A 24,092-nucleotide genomic window follows, 5' to 3' on the forward strand; every position below is an offset into this window, starting at 1 on the left:
ACCAAAAATAATAAGATACTTAGGAATAAACCTAACCAAAAAGGTGAAAGACCTGTACTCTGAAATCTTTAAGACACTGATGAAAAAAATTCAATACAACACAATGAAATGGAAAGACATTCCATGCTCATGAACTGGAAAAACAAATATTGTTAAAATTTATGTACTACCCAAAGCAATCCATATGTTTAATCTAATTCCTATCAAAATACCAACAGCATTTGGGGCACCTAGCTGGCTCAGTTGGTAGAGCCTGTGACTCTTGATCTTCGGTTGAGTTTGAGCCCCATGTTGGGCGTACAGATTACTCAAAAATAAAATCTTTTAAAAATAACAAAATAATAAAATAAACAAAACATGGTAAATGTGACGTGCCTGTGGGTTGACTAACCAAAGTGCCCAATAGGCAGTTACGCTGTTCAGACTAGATATCTATACAACCAAACTGTGATATAAATTGAAACCCTGGATTTTAAAGGGAAAGTGTATGGTGAGAACAGTGGCAGATTAGCAACAGAGAAAGCTAGAAAGGTGAGCAGAGAGACCTCAGGACACACCAGTATTTAAAGAATAAAGAAGAGAAAGCAAAGTCCCTCTATAAAAAGGAAAAGAAAAGTTATAAAAATTAGAAATAAAATTGAAAAGTTAAAGACCATATCACGAGCTAGAAGTTAAAAAGAGAAAAAGCGGGATCCCTGGGTGGCGCAGCGGTTTAGCGCCTGCCTTTGGCCCAGGGCGCGATCCTGGAGACCCGGGATCGAATCCCACGTCGGGCTCCCGGTGCATGGAGCCTGCTTCTCCCTCTGCCTGTGTCTCTGCCTCTCTCTCTCTGTGACTATCATAAATAAATAAAAATTAAAAAAAAAAAAAAAAAGAGAAAAAGCTGGTTAGGGCTTTGAAGGAAAGCAAAAAACTTTCACCGTTAGTAATGGCAGGGAAAAATAGAACAGAAAATGAAATCCAGCATTAACTCCAAAATTTCAATTTAGGCAAGTGTTTCAATCACTTCTCATATAATACTTTTTTCTCATCAGAGTTACTCATAAGCAACAGAAAGATTCTAAGTTCTTCTTCTTTGCCTTCTTTGTTCATTCCTCCAGAGGAAATACAAACACATAAGAAAATGACCAAAAGGATGAAGATGGAACGATCTTGGATGAAATTTATATAAAGGGGGTTGACCGAAGCAGTGACTCAATGAGACATTCGTTCATCCAACAAATACTCGCTGAGTAAACCACTCTATGCAAGGCATCAGGACAAGAACTGCTAAAAAAAAATAGCTGACTAATGTAACAAACTATGCCCTTGGTTCATCAGCAGAAATGATAGACTGGAAATAGAAATAAATCTTTCCTGATAAGACTGGCACAAGCAGTGGCCACTCTATCCCAAAGGTGCCTCTAGCAGATTCTCAGAGCTCCAAGTCACCCAATTACTGAAATGTGTCCTAATTCCACAAAGTAACTCCAAGGAAATATTTTCTTCAAGTGTTTGATATCTATGTGGTTCTATAGCAATATTCCATCTCTCAGAGATTTTACACAGATAACTACAGTTCTGAAATATAGAGATAAATCTTTTTTTTTTTAAGATTTTGTTTATTTATTCATAAGAGACAGAGACAGAGTGGCAGAGACACAGGCAGAGGGAGAAGCAGGCTCCATGCAGGGAGCCCAACGCAGGACTCAATCCCAGGACTCCAGGATCACACCCCGGGCTGACAGCGGCACTAAACCACTGAGCCACCCAGGCTGCCCTAGAGATAAATCTTTAAGAAATCCTAGCATATATTTTTCAAATCATCTTAAATGCTGCTTTAAGCTGCAAAACTAATAACAGAAGTTAAAGGAGAATTACCTAGTGAGAAGCACTTAGGCTGGAAAAGCTGCTTTAACTGGTCAACTCTATCCTTTAAATATAGGAAAATGTGATTTTATAAATATAGCTATTCTTTTGAGAAAAGGACTGCATGGATAAGAATAGAGAAAAAGCATATGAAAGCCAGAATCTAGCATTACATCCAGAGAACCCTGAACAAGAAAGGATATATTATCACACACAAGCTGTCACTAAAATCTTTTCACACCATCATCTTGTGCTATGGTAGCTAACCTATTTCTAGCTCTAAGCCTGTATCTGATTGATTTGCAAACTCTTGGAAGTAGCTGGGCCTCAACAGACACTGAACAACATCAGAAGTATCTTTTTGTCTGAGTTATATTTAGGCTCTATTCCTCCCCCCCAACCTTTTCTGTTTAAGAACTTGAGAAAGAAAGAATTAATGGACAGTAGTTGCTAACAATAGGTGTTGCTGTTATTGAAAGCTTTGGTGGGTGGGGGGTGGGGGGGTAGAGGAGGAAGATTTCATTTCTGACTAACATGGAATAACAGATTATATTTACCGTCCTCACAGAAACAAACAAACAAAAAACAAACAGAAAAAATGGGAAAGACGGGGGTTTTTAAGATACCAGACATCAGGCAATAAACAACAGTGATTCCTGAAACAGGAAACAAATAAGGTAAGCCCTATGATTACCCAAGCTTAATGCCTGGAGACTGCTTCCAAGTAATGTCAAAAACAAGGGGGGGCGGGGGGCGGGGGAGTCCAACATGCTCCTTGAATGAACATCGAAGTGAAAGTCTGAGAAAGCAAAGGAGTCTAGAGTTCACAGAACAAAGAATACCACCAGAGAGAATATTTGCAAACCACTTATTTAACAAAGGAATTTTATCTAGAATATATAAGCAAGTCTCAAAACTCAAAGAAACAATAAAAAAATGGGAAAAAGACATAAGCAGACAGGTTAAAAATCATTAGCCATTAGAGAAATGCAAATTAAAACCACATGAGATATCTCTACATACCTACCGTAATGGCTAAAATAAAAATACTGGGGTGCCTGGGTGGCTCAGTTGGTTAAGCACTGGACTCTTGGTTTTGGTCAGGTAATGATCTCATCAGTTGCATGGCTTGTGGGATGGAGCCCTGTATCAGGCTCCATGCTCAGCAGGGAGTCTGCTTGAAGACTCTCCCTCTGTCCTTCCCCCACACTCTCTCATGAACTTGCACACTCTTTCCCACTCCCTCTCTAAAATAAATAAACAAATCTGAAAAAAAAATTTTAAAAATATTGATAATATCAAATGTTGACAAGAATGCAGAAAAACTGGATCACTCATACATAGCTGATGGATATGTAAAATGGTACAGCTACTCTGGATGACAGTTTGGCAGTTTCTTTTAAAATGAAATATGTAGGGACACCTGGGTGGCTCACTGGTTGAGTGTCTGCCTTTGGCTTAGGTTATGATTCCAGAGTCCTGGGATTGAGTCCTCTGTTGGGCTCCCTGCAGGGAGCCTGCTTCTCCCTCTGCCTATGTCTCTGCCTCTCTCTCTGTGTCTCTCATGAATAATGAAATAAAATCTTTAAAAATAATAATAAAATAGGGCAGCCCAGGTGGCTCAGCGGTTTAGCGCCACCTTCAGCCCAGGGTGTGTGATCCTGAAGACCTAGGATGGAGTCCCACGTCGGGCTCCCTGCATGGAGCCTGTTTCTCCCTCTGTCTGTGTCTCTGCCTCTCTCTCTCTCTCTGTCTCTCATGAATGAATGAATGAATAAATAAATAAATAAATAAATAAATAAATAAATAAATAAATCTTTTTAAAAATAATAATAATAATAAAATAAAATATGGAATTACCTTACCACTCAGCAATTGTACTCTTGGGCATTTATTCCAGACAAATTAAAACTTATGCTTACAGAAAAACCTGAACATGAATGTTCATAACTACTCAGCAATGAAAAGATACAAACTATTGACATGTGCAATAATTTGGATGGATCTCAAGGGAATTATGCTGAGTGGGAGAAAAAGTCAATCTCAAAAGGTTACGTATGGTATGATTCCATTTAATTGACATTTTGACAGGATAATATTAGAGAGCTGGAGAACAGATTAATAATCCCAAGGTTACAGATTCATGAATGGATGTGGTTATGAAAAGGCAACAAGGAAAAATTCTTATGGGAATGGAACTGTTCTGCATCTTGACAGTGGTTGTGAATATACAAATTCATACATGGTGAAATTCCATAGAACTCCCCCCTGAACATACACACCCATGCAGAGGAGGAGTGCATGTACAACTGTCAAATCTGAATAGACTCTACAGATTGAAACAATATTGATTTCCCGGTTTTGATATGGTACCACAGTTATGTAAACTGTCACAATTGGGTGAAAGGCACATGGAATGGAATACTGCTGTACATTTTGCTTTGTAACTTCCTGTGGGACAAATTCCAATTGCCCAATATATGTATTAGTGGCATTTCCAAAGAGACAGGGGAAAAATATTTACTAATAGCTTCCAAGTTTCCAAACTGTAATAAAACTATACATACACAGATCCAAAAGCTGAAAGAACCAAACCAAGACACACCATTACCAAACTACCTAAAATCAAGAATACAGTAATACAGAATAAAGTTAAAAGCAGCCAGGAGGAAGGATATATTACATATACAGAAACAAAGATGAGGACAATAACAGGATTCTCACTGGAAACTATTCTAGTTAGAAGAAAATGGATATATTACATATACAGAAACAAAGATGAGGACAATAACAGGATTCTCACTGGAAACTATTCTAGTTAGAAGAAAATGGATTCATATCTTAAAAGACTGAAAGAAAAAAAACTGTCAACCATGAATTCTATACTCACAGAAAGTATCTTTCAAAATTAAAGGCAACAGTGCCTGGATGGCTCAGTCAGTTAAGCATCTGCCTTCAGCTCCAGTCATGATCCCAGGGTCCTGGTATGGAATTCCACATCAGGCTCCCTGCTCAGCATTGAATCTGCTTCTCCCTTTCACTCTCCCCCTCCCCCCTGGTCATGTGTGCTCTCTCTCATGCTTTCTTTACTCATTATTCAAATATTTTTAAAAACTATAAACTATTCAAAGCAATAATTTAAGATACATTGTAATTTATATATACATACAAGTATATATATATGCATTTGTGTGTGTGTACATATATATATATATATATATATGTACACACACACACACAAAGTGTATAACCAGAATAGGGCAATGGCCAGGAGGGAAGAAAAAGAAGTATACTATTGTAAAGTTCTTATACTATACATGAAGCAGTATAACATTACCATGAAGTAGAATGTATGGCCCATAACTGGAAAAACTGTAATCAATAGAAACTCACTTAGGAATCCCAGACATTAGATTTCTTAGATAGACTTTTTTTTTTTAAGATTTTATTTATTTATTTAGAGAGAGAACATGAGTAAGGGGAGAGGCAGACGGAGAAGGAGAGGCAGACCTCCCGCTGGGCAGGGAGCCCCAGGCAGGGCTCAATGCCAGGATCCTGGGATCACGACCTGAGCCGAAGGCAGACACTTAACCGATAAGCCACCCGGGCATCCCCGGACTTCTTAGATACTTTAAATTAGCCAATTTAAATAAGACCAAAAAAGGAAACCATGACTAAAGAATTAAACAAAAAATATAATAATCTTTCAGAAACATTAGAGTAATAAATAGAAATTATAAAAAGGAATCAAATAAAAATTTTGGGAGTTGGAAAAGTACAATAACAAAAACAAAAAGCATAAATAGAGGGGTTTGACACAAGATCTGAACAGGCAGGAAAGAATCAACAAATCTGAAGCTGACTCAGTTAAGAATATCCAGTCTGGGGGCACATGGGTGGCTCAGTCAGAAGAGCATGCAACTCTCGATCTCTGGGTTGTGAGTTCCTGCCCTGCGATGGATGTAGAGATTACTTCAATTTAAAAAAATTTTAAAAACAACAAACAAAAAAAATCCAGGCTGAGGAACAGAAGGAAAAAACATAGCTAGGGCAATGAGGCAATAAAAAAAAAGAAAAGGCATTTAGTCTGGAAAAGAAGTAAAACTTTTTCTATTTAAAGAGCACTCAGGTGGTGCTATCAGATGGGTGGCTGACACTTGATTCAAGGTCAGGTCATGATCCTAGGGTCCTGGGATCCATCCCTACATAAGGCTCCTTGCTCAGTGGGGAATCTACTTGAGGATTCTCCTTTTCTCACCTTCTGCTCCCCCTACTCGTACACATTCCCTCTCTCTAAAATAAATAAATCTTCAAAAACAGAAAAAAAATTTTTCTATTTGCAGATAACATGATCTTATATATAGAAAATCCTAAGGAAGCTACTAAAAACTAATAAATAAGTTCAGGAGGTTGTAAGATACAAGGTCAACATACAAAAATTGATTATATTTCTATACACAGGTAATGGATATTCCAAATATGAAAGTAAGGGGAAAATCCACTTACAGTAGTAACAAAAATAATAAAATACTCAGGTATAATTTTAACCTTTTACATTTAAGGAAATGTAACCCTAATAGACTAGGATTTAAAAAGTGTAAGGCTTATATATTAAAAATTACAAACACTCACTGATAGAAATTAAAGAAGTAACAAATAAGGGGAAAGATGTCCCATGTTCATCTGAAAGATTTAATACTGATAAGGTGGTAACACTCACAAAACTGATCTACAGATTCAGTACAATCCCTATCAAAATCCTAGCTGGCTTTTTTTTAAGAAATTGACAATCTGACCCTAAAATTCATATGGAAATGCACGGAACTAGAATAACCAATATAATCTTTTTTTTTTTTTTTTAAGTAATCTCTACACCCAACATGGGGCTAAAAACTCACAACTCTGAAATCAAGAGGCACATGCTCTACCAAATGAGCTACCCAGGCACACCAAACAACATAATCTTGAAAAAGAAAGACAAAATTGGAGGACTCACATTTCCCAATTTCAACTGACTACAGAAACTGACAGTAAGTAATCAGAACAGTGCTATAGTGGAATAGAACTGAAAGCCCAGAAATAAAACTTTACATTTATGGTGAACTAATTTTAAACAAGGAGGCCAAGACAATCAAATAAGCCAAGGACAGTCTTTTCAACAAATGGTGCTGGTTTAGTAGACAGCTAAATATAAAAGAATAAAGGTGGAACCATACCTCATGTTATACACAAAAATTAACTCAAAATAGATCAGACCTAAATATAAGACCTAAAACTATAAAACTCAGTATAAAACACTGAAATAAACCTTCATGAAGTTGGGTTAGGCAAACTTTCTTAGACACAGCACTAAAAGGATAAACAACAAAAGAAAAAATAGATCAGCAGACTTCATCAAATTTAAAACTTTTGTCTTTAACAATACCATCAAGAAGGTGAAAAGATAACTCACAAAAGAGGAAAAATATCTGTAAATCATGTATCAAATAAGGAACCTGTATCCATAATTAAGAATTCTTACAACTCAGTTAAAAAAAAAAAAAAAAGACAAGTTACTCAAAAAAGAGCAAAGGATTTAAATATACATTTCTCAAAAAAATATACAAATGGCCAATAAGTACATGAAAAGAAGCAAAGAAGCTCAATGCAACATCATTAGTTATCAGGGAAGTGCAAATCAAAGCCATGATATTATTTGACACCCTCTAGGATGGCTAGAACCAAAAGACAGATAATAAGTTTAGTAAGGATAGGCAAATTGGGACCCTTGTACATTGCTAGTGAACATGTAAAATTATGTAGCCACTATGGAAACAATTTGACAGTTTTTCAAAAAGTTAAACAGTTACCATATGATCCAGGAATTACATTCCTAGATATACAACCAAAAGAAATGAAAACATATATCCACACAAAAACTTATTAATGTTCATAGCAGCACTACTCATAGTACCCAAAAAGTAGAAACAACTCAAATGCTTTCCAATTTATGAATGGATAAGCTAAATGTGATATATCTGTATGATGGAATATTATTCAGCCACAAAAGGAACAAAAGTACTCATACATGCTACAACTTAATGAATCTTGAAAACATTACCCTAAATGAAAAAAGCCAGACACAAAAGGTTCATGTATTGTCAGAATTTTTTTTTTTATGATAGTCACAGAGAGAGAGAGGCAGAGACACAGGCAGAGGGAGAAGCAGGCTCCACGCACGGGAGCCTGACGTGGGATTCGATCCCAGGTCTCCAGGATCGCGCCCTGGGCCAAAGGCAGGCGCCAAACCGCTGCGCCACCCAGGGATCCCTGTCAGAATCTTTTTATAAGATATATCCAGAAGACGCAAATCCAAAGACAGCAAATTTGTAGTTACCAGGTAATGGGGGAAGTTTTGTTGTTGTTGTTTTTTTTAGAAAAGAAATTAACTTGGGGGGGGGGGAGGAGTGTATGTCCATACAAAAATTTAACACAAATAATCATAACTATTTTTAATTGTCAAAAACTAGAAACAACCCAAATGTGTATTATCAAAACATAAATGGATAAACAAATTGTTATAGTTCCACAATGGATCGCTACTCAGCAATAAAAATGAACTACTGATATATACATCAACATAGATGAATCTCAAAATAATTATGCTTAGTAAAAAAAGGCCAAATGAAGGACACCTGGGTAAGTTACCCAGGTCATGATCTCTGGGTCCTGGGACCAAGCCTCGAGTCGAGCTCCTTGCTGGGCAAAGATCCTGCTTCTCCCTCTCCCTTTGCCCACCATCCCCCTCATGCTCTCTTTCAAATACAATCTTAAAAAAAAAAAAAAAGGCCAAGCAAAAAATAAATAAATGTGAGCTTATATGCAATACAATTCCATTTATATAAAATTCTAGACAATATATATTATTCTATAATGACAGAAAGTTGATCGGTGGTTACCTGGAGACCACAGAAGTTGAGGGAAATATTAAAGGAAACTCGTTGAGGTGGTATTTTCACTATCTTGATAGTGGTAGTAGTTTCATGGGTGAACAATACATATGTCAAAACCTAACAAACTGTACACTTTTAATATGTACAGTTTACTATATGTCAATTACAGCTCAAGATCTATTTTGAAAAAGATACAGAAAGGGGAAATAGGACAATATCTTCATGCTGACTACTCAATAACTGATAAGGGAGTGATAAAAAGTTTTACTTTACCTTGATGAGTGTACAAACAACACCTGGCATAACTGAACATGGAGAATCACTCACAGTAGCATATAAATTTGAGTATTTGTAAATTTACAAATACTTCTATTAACCAACATTGTATTATTTTCTTTTTTAAGATTTTATTTATTTATTCATGAGAGGCAGAAAGAGGCAGAGACATAGGCAGAGGGAAGAGAAGCAGGCTCCATGCAGGAGCCCAACGCAGGACTTGATCCCAGAACTCCAGGCAGAAGCTCAACAGCTGAGCCACCCAGGTGTACCTTTTTAACCAACATTACAATTTCAGAGATGCTGAATCTTCATTTTTGACTGATTTTCAGTCAACAGTGCTAAAAACACTCTCAGTTCTGGCAAGTACTACTATTAATATGATTTGTAAATAAACATTTAGACATACCAAGAAAGCTCCTACAAGAAGCCCTAATAAGGTTCCTTAAAGTTAAAATACCTGTCAGCAATACTTCAAGTATGACAAAAACAATAAAAAAGATTCCTATTACCCATACTAATAATTTTTTAAGAATACCTTTGTTCATATCTATTTACCTTTTGTAAGATAAATAAATATCTATTTTGTAAGGTAAATATCTATTTACCTTTTGTAGACATTTACTCAAATAAATTTAAACTATTTCAAACTTATTATCTATTTTCTAAAAAGTCAGAAAAGCTTTAAAGTTAAAACTCTAAATTAGGGATCCCTGGGTGGCGCCGCGGTTTGGCGCCTGCCTTTGGCCCAGGGCGCGATCCCGGAGACCCGGGATCGAGTCCCACATCGGGCTCCCGGTGCATGGAGCCTGCTTCTCCCTCTGCCTGTGTCTCTGCCTCTCTCTCTCTATCATAAATAAATAAAAAATTAAAAAAAAAAGATTAAGAATGCTTTTAAAAAAAATAAAACTCTAAATTAAAACTCTAAATTGGATTTTTCTTTACCAAAAAGTATGCCCACTGTTTTAAAGACAAACTATGATGTATTCACTAGTGGGAAAAAATTTTGGAAATCAGAGTGAAGCTCAGTCAAAACCACTTTACATTCATGTATTTATGACAGGTGAGAAATGGCATTATCTAATCTAAGCTACCATCATCTCTCACTTCAACCACAGCAGTAGTATTTTTTATTTAATTCAAGTGAACTCAATCTTGATAAACTCTAGTCTGTTTCTTCATCTATTAAATGGGTACAGTTACACTTCCAACTTCATGAGGTTGTGTGACAATTAAATAAAAATACAGGTATAGCACTTAGTCGTTGCGTAGCACACAGAAAGTGCTCCATAAATGTTACCTATTATTACCTGAATAAATGTTCAGCCTCCATGAGTCCAGTGCTGGAATGGCATCACATAAGAAACAAGTCTAACCTCAAAAAACAAAACAAAACAAAAACAAAAACAGAAATGAAAAAACAAAAAGTTAAAAGCAATTTAAATCTTAATATATTGACTCCCAAAGAAAATAAAGACATCTATTTCAAAATCCACAGCAGCTTCTTTTTTTGTTTTTTAAAATTTTTGTTTATCTGAGAGACAGAGAGGGCATGTACCCAAGCACATGAGCGGGGGTGGTGAAGTGGTGGGGCTTGGCGGGGGTAGAGAAGCAGACTCCCCAATAACCAGGGATTCCCAACTCCAGGCTCGATCCCAGGACCTCGAGATTAAGACCTGATCCGAAGACTGACGCTTAACTGACCGAGTCACACAGGCAACCCTCCACAGCAGCTTAACATCTTCTTTCCCAATTCCTTTTGCTCACAATGTTTCTTATAACCCTACACATGTCCTGAACCCTCTATATCCATTCCTACTTTTTTTTTTTTAATCCACTGCTTCAACACACAGAAGTGTTTTGTTTTAATTTTTATTATTTTTTAAGTAATCTCTACACCCAGTGTGGGGCCTTAAACTTACAACCACAAGATCAAGAGTCACATGCTCTGGAACACCCAAGTGGCTCAGCCGGCTGAATGACCGACTCTTGGTTTCCACTCAGGTCATGGTTTTGGAGTCCTGGGATTAAGCCCTGCATCAGGCTCCAGGCTCAGTGAGGAGTTTGCTTGAGGTCTCTGCCTCTCTCCCTCCCCTCACTAACACTCACTCTCTTTCTAAAATAAATAAATCTTAAAAAAAAAAAAAAAAAGTTTCATACTTTACCAACTGAGCCACCCAACTGCCCCTACCGATTGTTTTTTTTTTTTTTTTTTTTTAGATTTTATTTATTCATGAGAGACAGAGAGAGAGAGAGAGAGAGAGAGAGGCAGAGACATAGCAGAGAGAGAAGCAGGCTTCCCGCAAGGAGCCTGATGTGGGACTTGATCCCCGAATCCAGGATCATGCACTGGGCCTAAGGCAGACGCTCAACTGCTGAGCCACCCAGGTGTTCCAGCCCATTGCTATTTTCTTTTTCTTTTAAGATTTTATTTATTTATTTATTCATGAAAAACACAGACACAGGCAGAGGGAGAAGCAGGCTCCATTCCCTGCAGGGATCCTGACGCGGGACCCAATCCTGGGTCTCCAGGACCACACCCTAGGCTGAAGGTGGCGCTAAACCGGCGCTAAACCACTGAACCACCCGGGCTGCCCCCATTGCTATTTTCTTTTCTTTCTTTTTTTTAAATTCATTTATGATAGTAACACACACACAGAGAGAGAGAGAGAGAGAGGCAGAGACACAGGCAGAGGGACAAGCAGGCTCCATGCACCGGGAGCCCGACGTGGGATTCGATCCCGGGTCTCCAGGATCGCGCCCTGTGCCAAAGGCAGGCGCCAAACCGCTGTGCCACCCAGGGATCCCGATTGCTATTTTCAATTCACAGCACAACACTGCTCACTTGGCTCTTTCTCCTCTAACAATCCCCTCTTCTTGTAAGTAGTTCTTGGTCCACTTTCTAATATAAATAATCATCCAGTCCTCCTCTTATCCTTTTATACAAGTCTAGAAACTGAGCTAGCAGATAGGGAATCTCAGTAGGTAAGAGATAATATAGGGAAGTCAGAGACAGAATTTTCTTCTGTGAGTAGAAATAAATATTACAAACATATAATTTAAAATCTCCTCTCTCCGACTATAATGTTATTGTTATTGCTATTAAAGGACTCTGAGAGTTGGCTGCTGCTTAAGTCACAGCAGAAACTCTTGAGTGCTGAATGTCACCACTAGAACTCTTAATATGCCAAGCCAGTCTGTGTTCTTGGAATCCACAAAACACCTAAGCCCCACTGTGTTCTATGCTGAAGTGAAGAGTATCCCTAACTCTTCATTTTGTTTTACAACTCTATCCCATGAGTATCATATTGCTAAAGTTTGCCTTCCCAATATTGTACTAAGATTTCTATAAAAAAGCTCTTCCAGTTTCTCTATAGCCCCCACACCTCAGGGTTTTGGTAGATGTGTGGTAGTTTGGTTAGGGTTGGGAGGCACGATCAGGATACTGTCCTCCCCCTTTTACTACCAACGTTGGGGTCCTGAAACACTATCTGAATGGTGATCTCCACCACCACCACCCCCGTCCCCTGGAAAAGCCTTATTCTCCCCTATGCAAAGAAATTACTAGTTGCCTCTCCCCACAGGCCCTCAAGCCATGCCCAGATGTGCCTGATCTTTAAGCAGGCATAGTGAGTTCATGCGGAGAGCCTTGCCATACCAAGCGGTCTCTCTCCAACTCTGAGTCAAAACCCACACTAGTCCTTATTGATGTTACGGTTTTCTTGCCCTATTTGTAATCTTAACAAAATTGAAAATGGAATATTTTCTAAAAGAGGTTCAATTCCCTTCTACCATCCATCCTCCATAATCTCCATATAGTTTGCAGGTTTTTAATAAAATGCAACAGTCTCTTAACTAATCTTTCTACTTCCTCTCTGGGCACTCTGTACCTGTCCTCCCCACAGAAGCATGAGTGATCTTTTAAAAATGTAAATCAGATCATTTAGCTTTCTTGGTCAACAACCTTCTTTCTACCAATGGTTTTCCATCATCCTAAGCAAGGTCTATGGAGTCCTATAAAATCTGGCCCCTGCCTATTCTTTTTTTTTTTAAGACTTTATTCATGAGGGATCCCTGGGTGGCGTAGCGGTTTGACACCTGCCTTTGGCCTAGGGCGCGATCCTGGAGACCCGGGATCGAATCCCACGTCGGGCTCCCGGTGCATGGAGCCTGCTTCTCCCTCTGCCTGTGTCTCTGCCCCTCTCTCTCTCTCTCTCTGTGTGACTATCATAAATAAATTAAAAAAAAGAAAAGACTTTATTCATGAGAGACACAGAGAAAGAGAGGCAGAGACATAGGCAGAGGGAGAAGCAGGCTCCCTGTGGGGAACACAACACGGGACTTGATACCAGGACCCCAGGATCATCCCCCGAGCCAAAGGCAGACGCTCAACCACTGAGCCATCCAAGTGTCCCTGGCCCTCACCTATTCTTGAACATACCAAGCCACATAGTCCTCATGAGGCCTTTTATTTATTGTTCCTCCTGCCCAGAACACTCCTCTCCCATTAGAAAATGCTGGTTCTGCCTCCTTCCAGGTAATAGTTCACACACCACTACAAAAAGGTCTTCCCTGACCACCTCATCTTAACATCCCCTTCTCCCTTACTCTCACAGTCACATTACCACATCTATTTTCTTCATAGTACTCACCATAATCCGTAATTATTTACTTATTTGGAAATCGTCTATCTTCTCAAATGAAAATGTAAAGCTCTTTGAGGGCAGAAATCTTGAGTGTCTTGTTCATATCTATACCTCCAATGTGAAATAGTGCCTGACACATATGCACTGTTAACAGTTTTCAATTGATTCATTTACAAAGCTAAGTACTACCTCGAGGTAAACTTCAGGTTTTGTTTTTTTTTTTTAAGATTTTATTTATTTATTCATGAGAGACACAGAGAGGCAGAGACAAAGGCAAAGGGAGAAGCAGGCTCCATGCAGGGAGTCCTATGTGGGACTCGATCCTGTGTCTTTAGGATCACACTCTGGGCTGAAGGCAGGCGCCAAACCACTGAGCCACCCAGGTATCCCTAAACTTCAGTTTTTAAAGGAAAATTTAAACTTATTTGTACAGCCAATAAGATGGCAAGCCGTCAAAACTCTGTATTCTTGTCTTCATTCTAACAATCTGCCTGTGTTCTCAGGTCTCTTGCTTTCTCTGAAGATAAAATATGGGCTCAGAAAATAAGATGGCAATCTTATCTGGTAACACTGTTCTCTGGATCTGTAAGACCCAAATCCAAGGTTCTCAGGCAGCAGCAACTGACAAAGATCTGGTTACCAGTACTGCACTAAGGAGTGCCTCACAATCCAGAACAACCAGGCTAAACTGACACAAGGTGCAAATGGCTGCAAGAGAACACAGCTGACAAAGTGTTCTATGAAGCACTCCAAACACCTTGGAGATAACCTCCCAAGAGTAGAAGATTCAGTTCAGCCATCTGACTAGTGGCGTGTTCTATAAAGCCTCAGTAATGACCCTGTCACCAGGAAAACAGAAACTGTGCCCTAACCTTCTAATCAGCTGCATTTAGCAGCCAATATCCATCTTTTGCAATAAAATGCCACCTCGAGAGTTCCTATTTCCATCAAATTACCACTGGTTTGGGCAACAGATAAATTAGAAACTACAGTTAATAAATCTACTTGTCTAGGGCCCAAGACAATTAAACTTACTTGGAGAAGCAGAATAAACAGCCTCTAGTCACCTCAAGACAAGTTTTAAAGATCCTAACAACTGTTAACACTCAGGCACACCAAAATGGCTGTAATCTGCAAACCAGCCACATGTCACTTCCAATAGTACTCATACACGAAAGGTGACCTTCCCCCTCCAAAATAAATAATGTTTAAAGTCAGGGAATCTGGAACAATGACTCTGACTTTTCTCTAAAATAAGGGCTATGACAGCTACCTTAATGAGAGGCCCAATAAATTCAGGGTAAGGGGCTCATTGTGCTGACATTGTCACCTTATCTAGGACTTCAGCTGATTCATCCTGATGGGCTGACAGGTCACTGACATCTGCACCTTGCCCAAAATTCTTGTTTATTTCACATATAAAAACACTGTCTCCTCAAGACAACTGCAGTCCACACTCCTCCTACTGTGGAGCCTTCTCCTTCCTGACTTCACTGAGCACCTTGGGGAAAAAGTTTGTCATTTTAGGGCCATGTTAGTAACTCTAGACAGCTAACAAGTCATGGAAGAGCTGGGAATAGAGCTCATAAAAGGACCAGTGTTAAGATTCAGGTCTTACCAATTTTTTTTAAAAGGATTAAAAAAAAAGATCAAGATTACCTGGGGAAGAAACTGCTATCTTCATCATTAACAGATGTTTGGTATTATAGTAATAGTCTTAAAGTCTGGACCTAAAAATGTCTGGTCCTTAACTACACCAAGCAATCACAGAAAACATCCTTTAAGTAAAGTTTGTTCTAACATAAACTTTAAGAAGAAAGACAAGTCAAGGCAATTAAAAAACAAAAACAAAAACAAACCCCATAAACTATCCATTTCTTTAAAAGGCACAATGGAAGGAAGGGAAGAAGAGAGAGAAAAGGAGAAAGGAACAAGGAAAGGCAATGCCCAATGTAGTAGATTAAACATGGCCACAAATTATTTGCAGCAATTCTCATCAAAAAGTGGAGTTCACTTCCTCACCCCTTGAATTTGAACTGGCCCTGTGACTTGTTTTGTTCAAAAGATTGTAGCATGAATGACACTGCACAATTCCTGAGCCCAGGCCTTAAGAAACCTTGCAACTTCCACTCTTGCTCTCTTGGGACCTAGTCACCATTCAAGGTAGCCAAGACAGACTGCAGGAGACAACACGGTACCCTGGATGACAGCTCCAGCCTAATGATGGACAGTCCTAGAGTGAGGCTATCTAGGTATAACCAGTCCCTGGCCAACCTGACAACTGACCACCAGCACGTGAGTAAGCCCAGCAAATTCCATGTGCAATAGAGGCAAGCCAGATGAGCCCTGCACAAATTGCCCGGCCACTTAATCATGAGCAAATAAATAGTTCTTTTAAACTACTAAGATTTGGAGTGTTTTGGTTGACAGCAATAGGTAACAGAAATACCTGCAATCAGCTAACACTAATTCAAAACATCAACACTGATACACTCAAAAGCAGCATGTGCATTCTCATCATGTAAGGAAATTAGAATCTCTAAATAATAATATATAAAACCACTCTTCGGGCAGCCCCAGTGGCGCAGCAGTTTAGCACCGCCTGTAGCCCAGGGCGTGATCCTGGAGACCCTGGATCGAGTCCCATGTCAGGCTCCCTGCATGGAGCCTGCTTCTCCCTCTGCCTGTGTCTCTGCCCGCCCCCCCCCTCTCTCTCTCTGTCTCTATGAATAAATAAATAAAATTTAAAAAAAAAACACTCTTCATAGATAAGACATATATCACAGAATCCCAACAAAACACTCATATTATTATTTATTCCTGCATTTATCCCATGTGCAAATACCTGTAGAAGATCTTAATTTTGATAATAACACTAAGATGTTATTTACCTTTTTCACCATAGTGAAATGGTAGGTATAACTGCCACTGCTGTAGCATAAATCACGGCAGTGATATAAAACTGTACATATGCCACAAAGTACATTTTGTGTATGTGTATACAAAATACACAAAGAATTTCTACAAATCAATAAGAAAAAAACAAACAGCCCAATTTTTTAAATGGACAAGAGTTAGAAGCACTTCACAAAAGAGAATCCTTAAAAGGCCAATATGCATATAAAGATATTCCATATTTGTGGTCATCAGGGAAATGCGAATTAAAGCCACAAAAAGACATCACTACATCCCCAACAGCTACAATTAAAAGCACTGACAATACTAAGTATAGTCAAAGACATGGCACAACCAGAACTCTCACACATTGTTGGCAAGAGAATAAATTAATATAACACTTTGGAAAACCGTAGTACTTATATCCCATGAACTAGCAATTCCATTCTTGGAATTCCCAAGTGCTTTACGTCTATGAAAAGGCATGTACAAAATGTTTACAGCAGTATTATTCCTGACAGTCCCAAACTGTAAACAACTTAATGGAAAACTTATGGTATAGTCAGAAAAAGTACTACTTAGCAATGATAAAGAACAAACCATTGCTATATGTAACTAAATTCATGAATCTCAAAGATAACGTTGAACAAAAAAACCACAAGAGTATATGATTCTACTAACATGAAATTCAAAAACAGATTAAAACTAATCTATAGTAATAAAAGTCAAATTAGTAATTCTGCTGATACAAGTGTATTTGAGTGGATAGCTTATAAATGACATGATGATGGATGCAGTTGTGCACCTGACCATCCACCCACCCAACCAACAGATGATGCTAGGCTTAGTTCTGCTTTAGGAAAGACACATTCGAATTCCTGTACTGGTTTGTACAGCCTGGCCTTTTGTGGCTCCATGACCAAGCTAGTGCCTTAGTTTAAAATCTCATCATTTTCCACTGGCCTCCTTACCACAAGATACACTATGATAAAGGTGATCCTTAAAAAATACAAATATGATGGCATCAAAGACCCACATCCCTACTATACACACACTCCCCTCCTTAAAAGCCTTCAAAGACTCTCCATTTCTTATAGGATAAACTCAGCATTCCTTGGCAGGATACTTAAGTTCCTTTATGATCCGGTCCTGACCACCATTCTTTCTCTCCACAGATCCTGAGTTCCCTAACAAAGTACTTGCAGTTGACGGAGAAACCTATGCTTTTTTCTCACCTCAGTATCTCTGGCTACATAATACATGCTCTACCTAGAACAGCAGTTCTCCAAATACGGTCTCAGGAGGTCTAAGAGGTCCACTATTTTCACAACAACAAGATGTTATTTCTCATCACACTATGATGTTATCTACCTTTTTCACCATAGTGAAATGGTAGGTATAATTCCCACTGCTTTAGCATAAATCAAGGCAATGGTATCAAACTGTACTGGTACTATCATAGTCTCCACCACCCCATGCCTGCAGTTTAAAAAGGAAAAATTAGGACACCTGCGTGGCTCTGCAATGTCCCCTGAGTGTCTCCCTTCGGCTCAGGGCGTGATCCTGGGATCTGGGATTGAGTCCCACATGGAGCTCCTTGTGGGGAGCCTGCTTCTCCCTCTGCCTGTGTCTCTGCCTTTCTCTCTCTGTGTCTCTCATGAATAGGTGAATAAAATCTTTAAAAAAAAAATCAAAATAGGGATCCCTGGGTGGCGCAGCGGTTTGGCGCCTGCCTTTGGCCCAGGGCGCAATCCTGGAGACCCGGGATTGAATCCCACGTCGGGCTCCCAATGCATGGAGCCTGCTTCTCCCTCTGCCTGTGTCTCTGCCTCTCTCTCTGTGTGTGACTATCATAAATAAATTTTAAAAATTTAAAAAAAAATCAAAATAGGGATCCCTGGGTGGCGCAGCGGTTTAGCGCCTGCCTTTGGCCCAGGGCGCGATCCTGGAGACCCGGGATCGAATCCCACGTCAGGCTCCCGGTGCATGGAGCCTGCTTCTCCCTCTGCCTATGTCTCTGCCTCTCTCTCTCTCTCTGTGTGACTATCATAAATAAATGAAAAAAAATAAATAAATAAAATAAAATAAAAAATAAATAAAAAAATAAAAATAGAAAAATAAAAGGAAAAATTTTACTTATAAATGTCCTTGATAGGGGTCCCTGGGTGGCGCAGCAGTTTGGCGCCTGCCTTTGGCCCAGGGCACGATCCTGGAGACTCCGGATCGAATCCCACATCGGGCTCCCGGTGCATGGAGCCTGCTTCTCCCTCTGCCTGTGTCTGCCTCTCTCTCTCTCTCTCTATCATAAATAAATAAAAATTTAAAAAAATTAAAAAAAAATTAATGTCTTTGATAAAGCAGTAAAAATAATTTTATTAAATTTCCACTCTTGCATACATGTCTTTTTAATAATCAAAATGGCAAAATTGGAAGTACAAACCAGTTCTGCAGCATATCAACCAAAGTACAGTAATCGTCTCAAGTTGGGATGCCTGGGTGCCTCAGCACTTGAGCGTTTGCCTTCAGCTCAGGGTGTGATCCTGGGATCCGGGATCAAGTCCCACGTTGGGCTCCTCCCTGCAGGGACCTGCTTCTCCCACTGCCTGTGTGTCTGCCTCTCTCTGTCTCTCATGAATAAATAAATAAATCTTTAAATATTAAAATTATAATTGTCTCAAGGAAAAGCAACTGAGCTGCAAGCTAAACTAGCCACTTTTTTCATAGGCTATTATCACTTCTTGAGTAAGCAACTGACAAACTATGGTTATGTGTCAGTGTTCTTCACAAAAAATGAACAAAGTGAGCCTGTCTTTTCAAAGAAAATAAATGATAGCATTTGTTGTCAGTGATAAAGCTTTAAGATAAAATCAAAATTATAAAAAAGTCTATCTTCTGTGGGCCTGACAACTTCTTAATACTTAAGATTTTTCTGGATCAAATGACAGTGATATTAATGAGTGTGATTTTTTTTTTTTTTTACTTGTATAATGAACTGTGTCAAACATCTGGAAGATCTGCATAACTCAGTGAACCAGTATTTTCCAACTGACCAATTCATGATGATTCAAAATCATACATGGGTAAAAGATGCATCCAAAGTACGAAAAAAAAAGAATTTTAATGTCACCACATACAAAAGTTCATTAATACCGTTTCAGATTCTACACTGCAACTAACCTTTAAAGAACGTATGTTGAGTTTGGGTATAGTATCAAAGAATATCCGATTACCCAAAGATATTAAAATACTTCTCTATTTTCCAACTACATTATCTCTGAGTTTGCACTTTTCTCTTCAAATAGTTCAACCAAGGGGATCCCTGGGTGGCACAGCGGTTTGGCGCCTGCCTTTGGCCCAGGGCGTGATCCTGGAGTCCTGGGATCGAGTCCCGCATTGGGCTGCCTGCATGGAGCCTGCCTCTCACTCTGCCTGTGTCTCTGCCTCTCTCTGTCTCTACAGAGAGAGAGAGAGAGAGAGAGAGAGAGAGAGGCAGAGACACAGGCAGAGCGAGGCAGGCTCCCTGGAGGGAGTCCAATGCGGGATTCGATCCCAGGATCCCAACCTGAACCAAAGGCAGATGCTCAACCATTGAGCCACCCAGGTGCTCCCATAACCAAAGTTTCTGTCTCAAATCTGGAATCAATTGCTGGTAGAAATGTAAACTATCTATATTTCTTTTTCTAAATGCCTGTATTTTTAGAAGGCAATTATACACCATGTTTAAAAATTACAAAAGTAGGGGATCCCTGGGTGGCTCAGCGGTTTAGCGCCTGCCTTCAGCCCAGGGCGTGATCCTGGAGACCCGGGATCAAGTCCCACATCAGGCTCCCTGCATGGAGCCTGCTTCTCCCTCTGCCTGTGTCTCTCTGCCTCTCTGTGTGTGTGTCTCTCATGAATAAATAAATAAAATCTTTTAAAAATATAAATAAATAAAATTTATAAAACAATCATGGAAATATAACCATCAGATATAAAGAAATTATTGTTCGTTATTTTAGATGTACAAATAGTGTATTATGTTTTGGGGGTTTTTTTTGGTATTATGTTTTTTAAAGCCCTTATTTTTTAGAACCATTTAACTGAAATATTTATGAATGAAATAATATGTCATAGATTTGCTTCAAAACAATTTGTAAAACGGGGTTGATAGGAGCCATGTTAGCCATAAGCTGGTAATTGTATACAGGGGTTCATTTTACTATTCCCACTGCTTTTGAATGTTTGAAATTTTCCATAATAAAGTTTTTTAGAAAGCAAATCTCAAGGCACGTGGGTAAGTCAGTAGGTTAAGCATCTAACTCTTAGTTTCAGTTCAGGTCATGAGTGGTGGGATTGAGCCCCACATCTATCGGCTCCATGCTCCATCAGGGGGTTTGCTTAAGAATGCTCTCCGTCTGCCCTCCCCCCGCCCTCCCAAATAATCTTTTTTAAAAAGTTTTTTTTTTTAAATAAAGAAGAGGGGTGTCTGGGTGGCTCAGTCAGCTAAATGTCTGCCTCTGGCTCAGGTCCTGATCCCAGGGGTCCTGGGATGGAGCCCTATATCGGGCTCCCTGCTCAGTCAGGAGCCTGCTTCTCCCTCTCCATCTGCTACACCCCTTCCTACCTCGTTCCTGCTCTGTCTCTCAAATATAAAATCTTTTTTAAGAAGAATAAAATTTGGGCAGCCCTGGTGGTGCAGCAGTTTAGCGCCGCCTGCAGCCCAGGGTGTGATCCTGGAGACCCGGGATGGAGTCCCACATCGGGCTCCCTGCATGGAGCCTGCTTCTCCTTCTGCCTGTATCTCTGCCTCTCTCTCTCTGTGTGTGTCTCTCATGAATAAATAAATAAAATATTTTTAAAAAAGAATAAAATTTAAAAATAAAATTTAAAAAAAAGCAAATCCCAAAAATGAAATATATTTATATATATACACATTTATATACATATATATACATATATATATGTATATAAAATCTGAAATACAACCACTGAAATGAATTTGGATACTTCAATCTTCCATTGAAGCCCAGTTCAATTCCTACCTCTTTCCCTATCTTTCTATATTGGTTTCTCTTTCCTTCTGCATTTCTTTATACTAAACAATTAGACTCAAATAAATTACACTGCATTCTGTTTATATTACAGAATCTAACCCATTATATCTGTTGTTTCTTTTTTTTTTAATTTTTATTTATTTATGATAGTCAAAGAGAGAGAAAGAGAGAGAGGCAGAGACACAGGCAGAGGGAGAAGCAGGCTCCATGCACCGGAAGCCCGATGTGGGATTCAATCCCGGGTCTCCAGGATCGCATCCTGGGCCAAAGGTAGGCGCCAAACCGCTGCGCCACCCAGGGATCCCAAATCTGTTGTTTCGATCATTAAATGTTCATGGTTTATCTTCACAGCCAGCCAGTAAGGTACTTTAACACGCACAAAAATTTTAGATCCCATAGCCCTAGAATGATGCTGAACATTCTAATAGTCCTAAATACCTTATGTGACACTCAAGTTGCCTCTAGAAAAACTCTGGGACCTACAGAAAAATGTAATACTCTTCTTTGGCAACCTACAGGCTACTTCGAGCTAAATTAAGTTTTTATTCTAGTAAGAGCAATAATATTTTCTTCAAGTTTTATAGGGATCCCTTTTGTGACATCAAAATGCTATTTCTAGCAAGTTTAGGCAATCTAATAAACACAACTTTTCCTCCCAAAATTCATATATTTATATTCTTTCAAAGAAACAGAATCATATATTACTAGAGGTTTTTTCCTAAAGATTTTACTTACGCATTTGAGGGAGAGAGAGCAAAAGGGAGAGAAAGAGAGTGAGAGTGCACAAGCAGGGGGAGGGGCAGAGGAAGTGGGAGAAGCAGACTCTGCACTAGGGGCAGCAAGACTCCAGGCACCCCTGGGATCATGGTCTGAGCTGAAGGCTCATGCTTAACTGACTGAATCACCCAGGCACCCCTATATTCCTAAGTTTAAATACAAATTGTTAGTTTAGTGATTAGTTAAGTATGCTGAAGTTATTTAATAAAAACTTCAGCTGTAATAGAAAAAGACAACTTACCCCCAAAAAAATAGTCTAAAAAAAAGGAGTCTCAAAGCCCTTAAAAAAAGGAACTCACTACCTGACTGGAGACTGATCAACAGTGCTTGAAAATAAGATTACTGGACTATACTTAAGTTTTAAGAATTGAGTTATAGCCCCAACTGATTTTTCCTCTAATTATAAAAGAAATTCATGTTCTTTTAAAACAGGTAAGAAAGGGCATCTGGGTGGCTCAGTTGATTCAGCATCTGCCTTCAGCTTAGGTCATGATCCAGGGGTCCTGGGCCCAAACCCTGCATCGAACTCCACATCAGGCTCCCTGCTTAGCAGGGAGTCTGCTTCTCCCTCTGCCCTACACCCCTGCTCTTGCTCACTCTCGCTCTAAAATAAATGAAGTCTTTAAAATAAATAGAGATAAGCAAAAAGAAAATAAAAATCGTCCTGCTACCTCCTTCATAACATTTTGTCTCAATAAACAGTAAATTCTTAAATTTTTTTTTAAATTTCTATTTATTTATGATAGTCACACAGAGAAAGAGAGAGAAGCAGAGACATAGGCAGAGGGAGAAGCAGGCTCCATGCACCGGGGGCCCGACGTGGGATTCGATCCCGGGTCTCCAGGATCACGCCCCAGGCCAAAGGCAGGCGCCAAACCGCTGCGCCACCCAGGGATCCCTAAACAGTAAATTCTTTGAGGGCAGCTCATTTCTCCAAGGAACCAGGTCCCTCATGTCTAGAATTCATCTATGAAAGCCCCAGAAGAAAGGAAAAGGAGGGGGGAAAAAGCACACAGACAGGCTTAATTCATTGAGAGTAATATATAGATGTGTTGTCAATTTTTTTACATTTTACCATTTGTATAAATCTAGGGTCAGAAAAAAACATACATTCCATTTGTATGGATTTTTCTTGGTTTATAATAATTTTTTGGCATTTTCCCAGCATCCTTAAAATTTGTTACTATAGTAGCAACAAAGTCCTACCTTTCTAATTGCCAAATCCGTACCAAATACATCATATTCACTCTATATGTAAAATCTTACTCTATTACTTACTGAAATTAGTTAAAATAAATAACCATTCCTTTTATTTTCTATTTCTTTTGTTGAAGTCCAACTCCATCAACAGATTTTCATATTTCATGTACAGTTAAACATACATGGAATGGAATTAATTTTTCCTCAAAACATCCCACAAGGGCAGCCCGGGTGGCTCAGCGGTTTAGTGCTGCCTTCAGCCTAGGGCATGATCCTGGAGACCTGGGATCGAGTCCCACATCAGGCTCCCTGCGTGGAGCCTGCTTCTCCCTCTGCCTGTGTCTCTGCCTCTCTCTCTCTCTCTCTCAATCTCTGTCTCTCTGATGAATAAATAAATAAAATCTTAAAAAAAAAATTCCCACAAAATTCTGAATTCACACACAGGCAAAACAATTCCAGTGCTCTAAAAGTACCTATAAGGCTCA

At 39.2% G+C, this 24,092-nt stretch overlaps 1 protein-coding gene across 34 annotated transcripts in view; it reads right to left on the minus strand.

The window, feature by feature from the left end:
- R3HDM2 (R3H domain containing 2) overlaps positions 1–24,092 on the minus strand; it is a 166,556-nt gene that overhangs the window by 116,415 nt on the left and 26,049 nt on the right. For 30 of the 34 annotated variants that reach the window (XM_035696357.2, XM_035696354.2, XM_035696358.2 and 27 more), the window contains exon 2: positions 10,367–10,427. The exons of the other annotated variants lie outside the window; for them this stretch is intronic. The gene's annotated coding sequence lies outside the window, so the exon portion shown is untranslated. The remainder of the gene's footprint in view (positions 1–10,366; positions 10,428–24,092) is intronic. 34 annotated transcript variants of the gene reach the window in all.

The sequence above is a fragment of the Canis lupus genome, chromosome 10 (assembly GCF_003254725.2).
Source record: "Canis lupus dingo isolate Sandy chromosome 10, ASM325472v2, whole genome shotgun sequence".
NCBI lineage: Eukaryota > Metazoa > Chordata > Mammalia > Carnivora > Canidae > Canis > Canis lupus.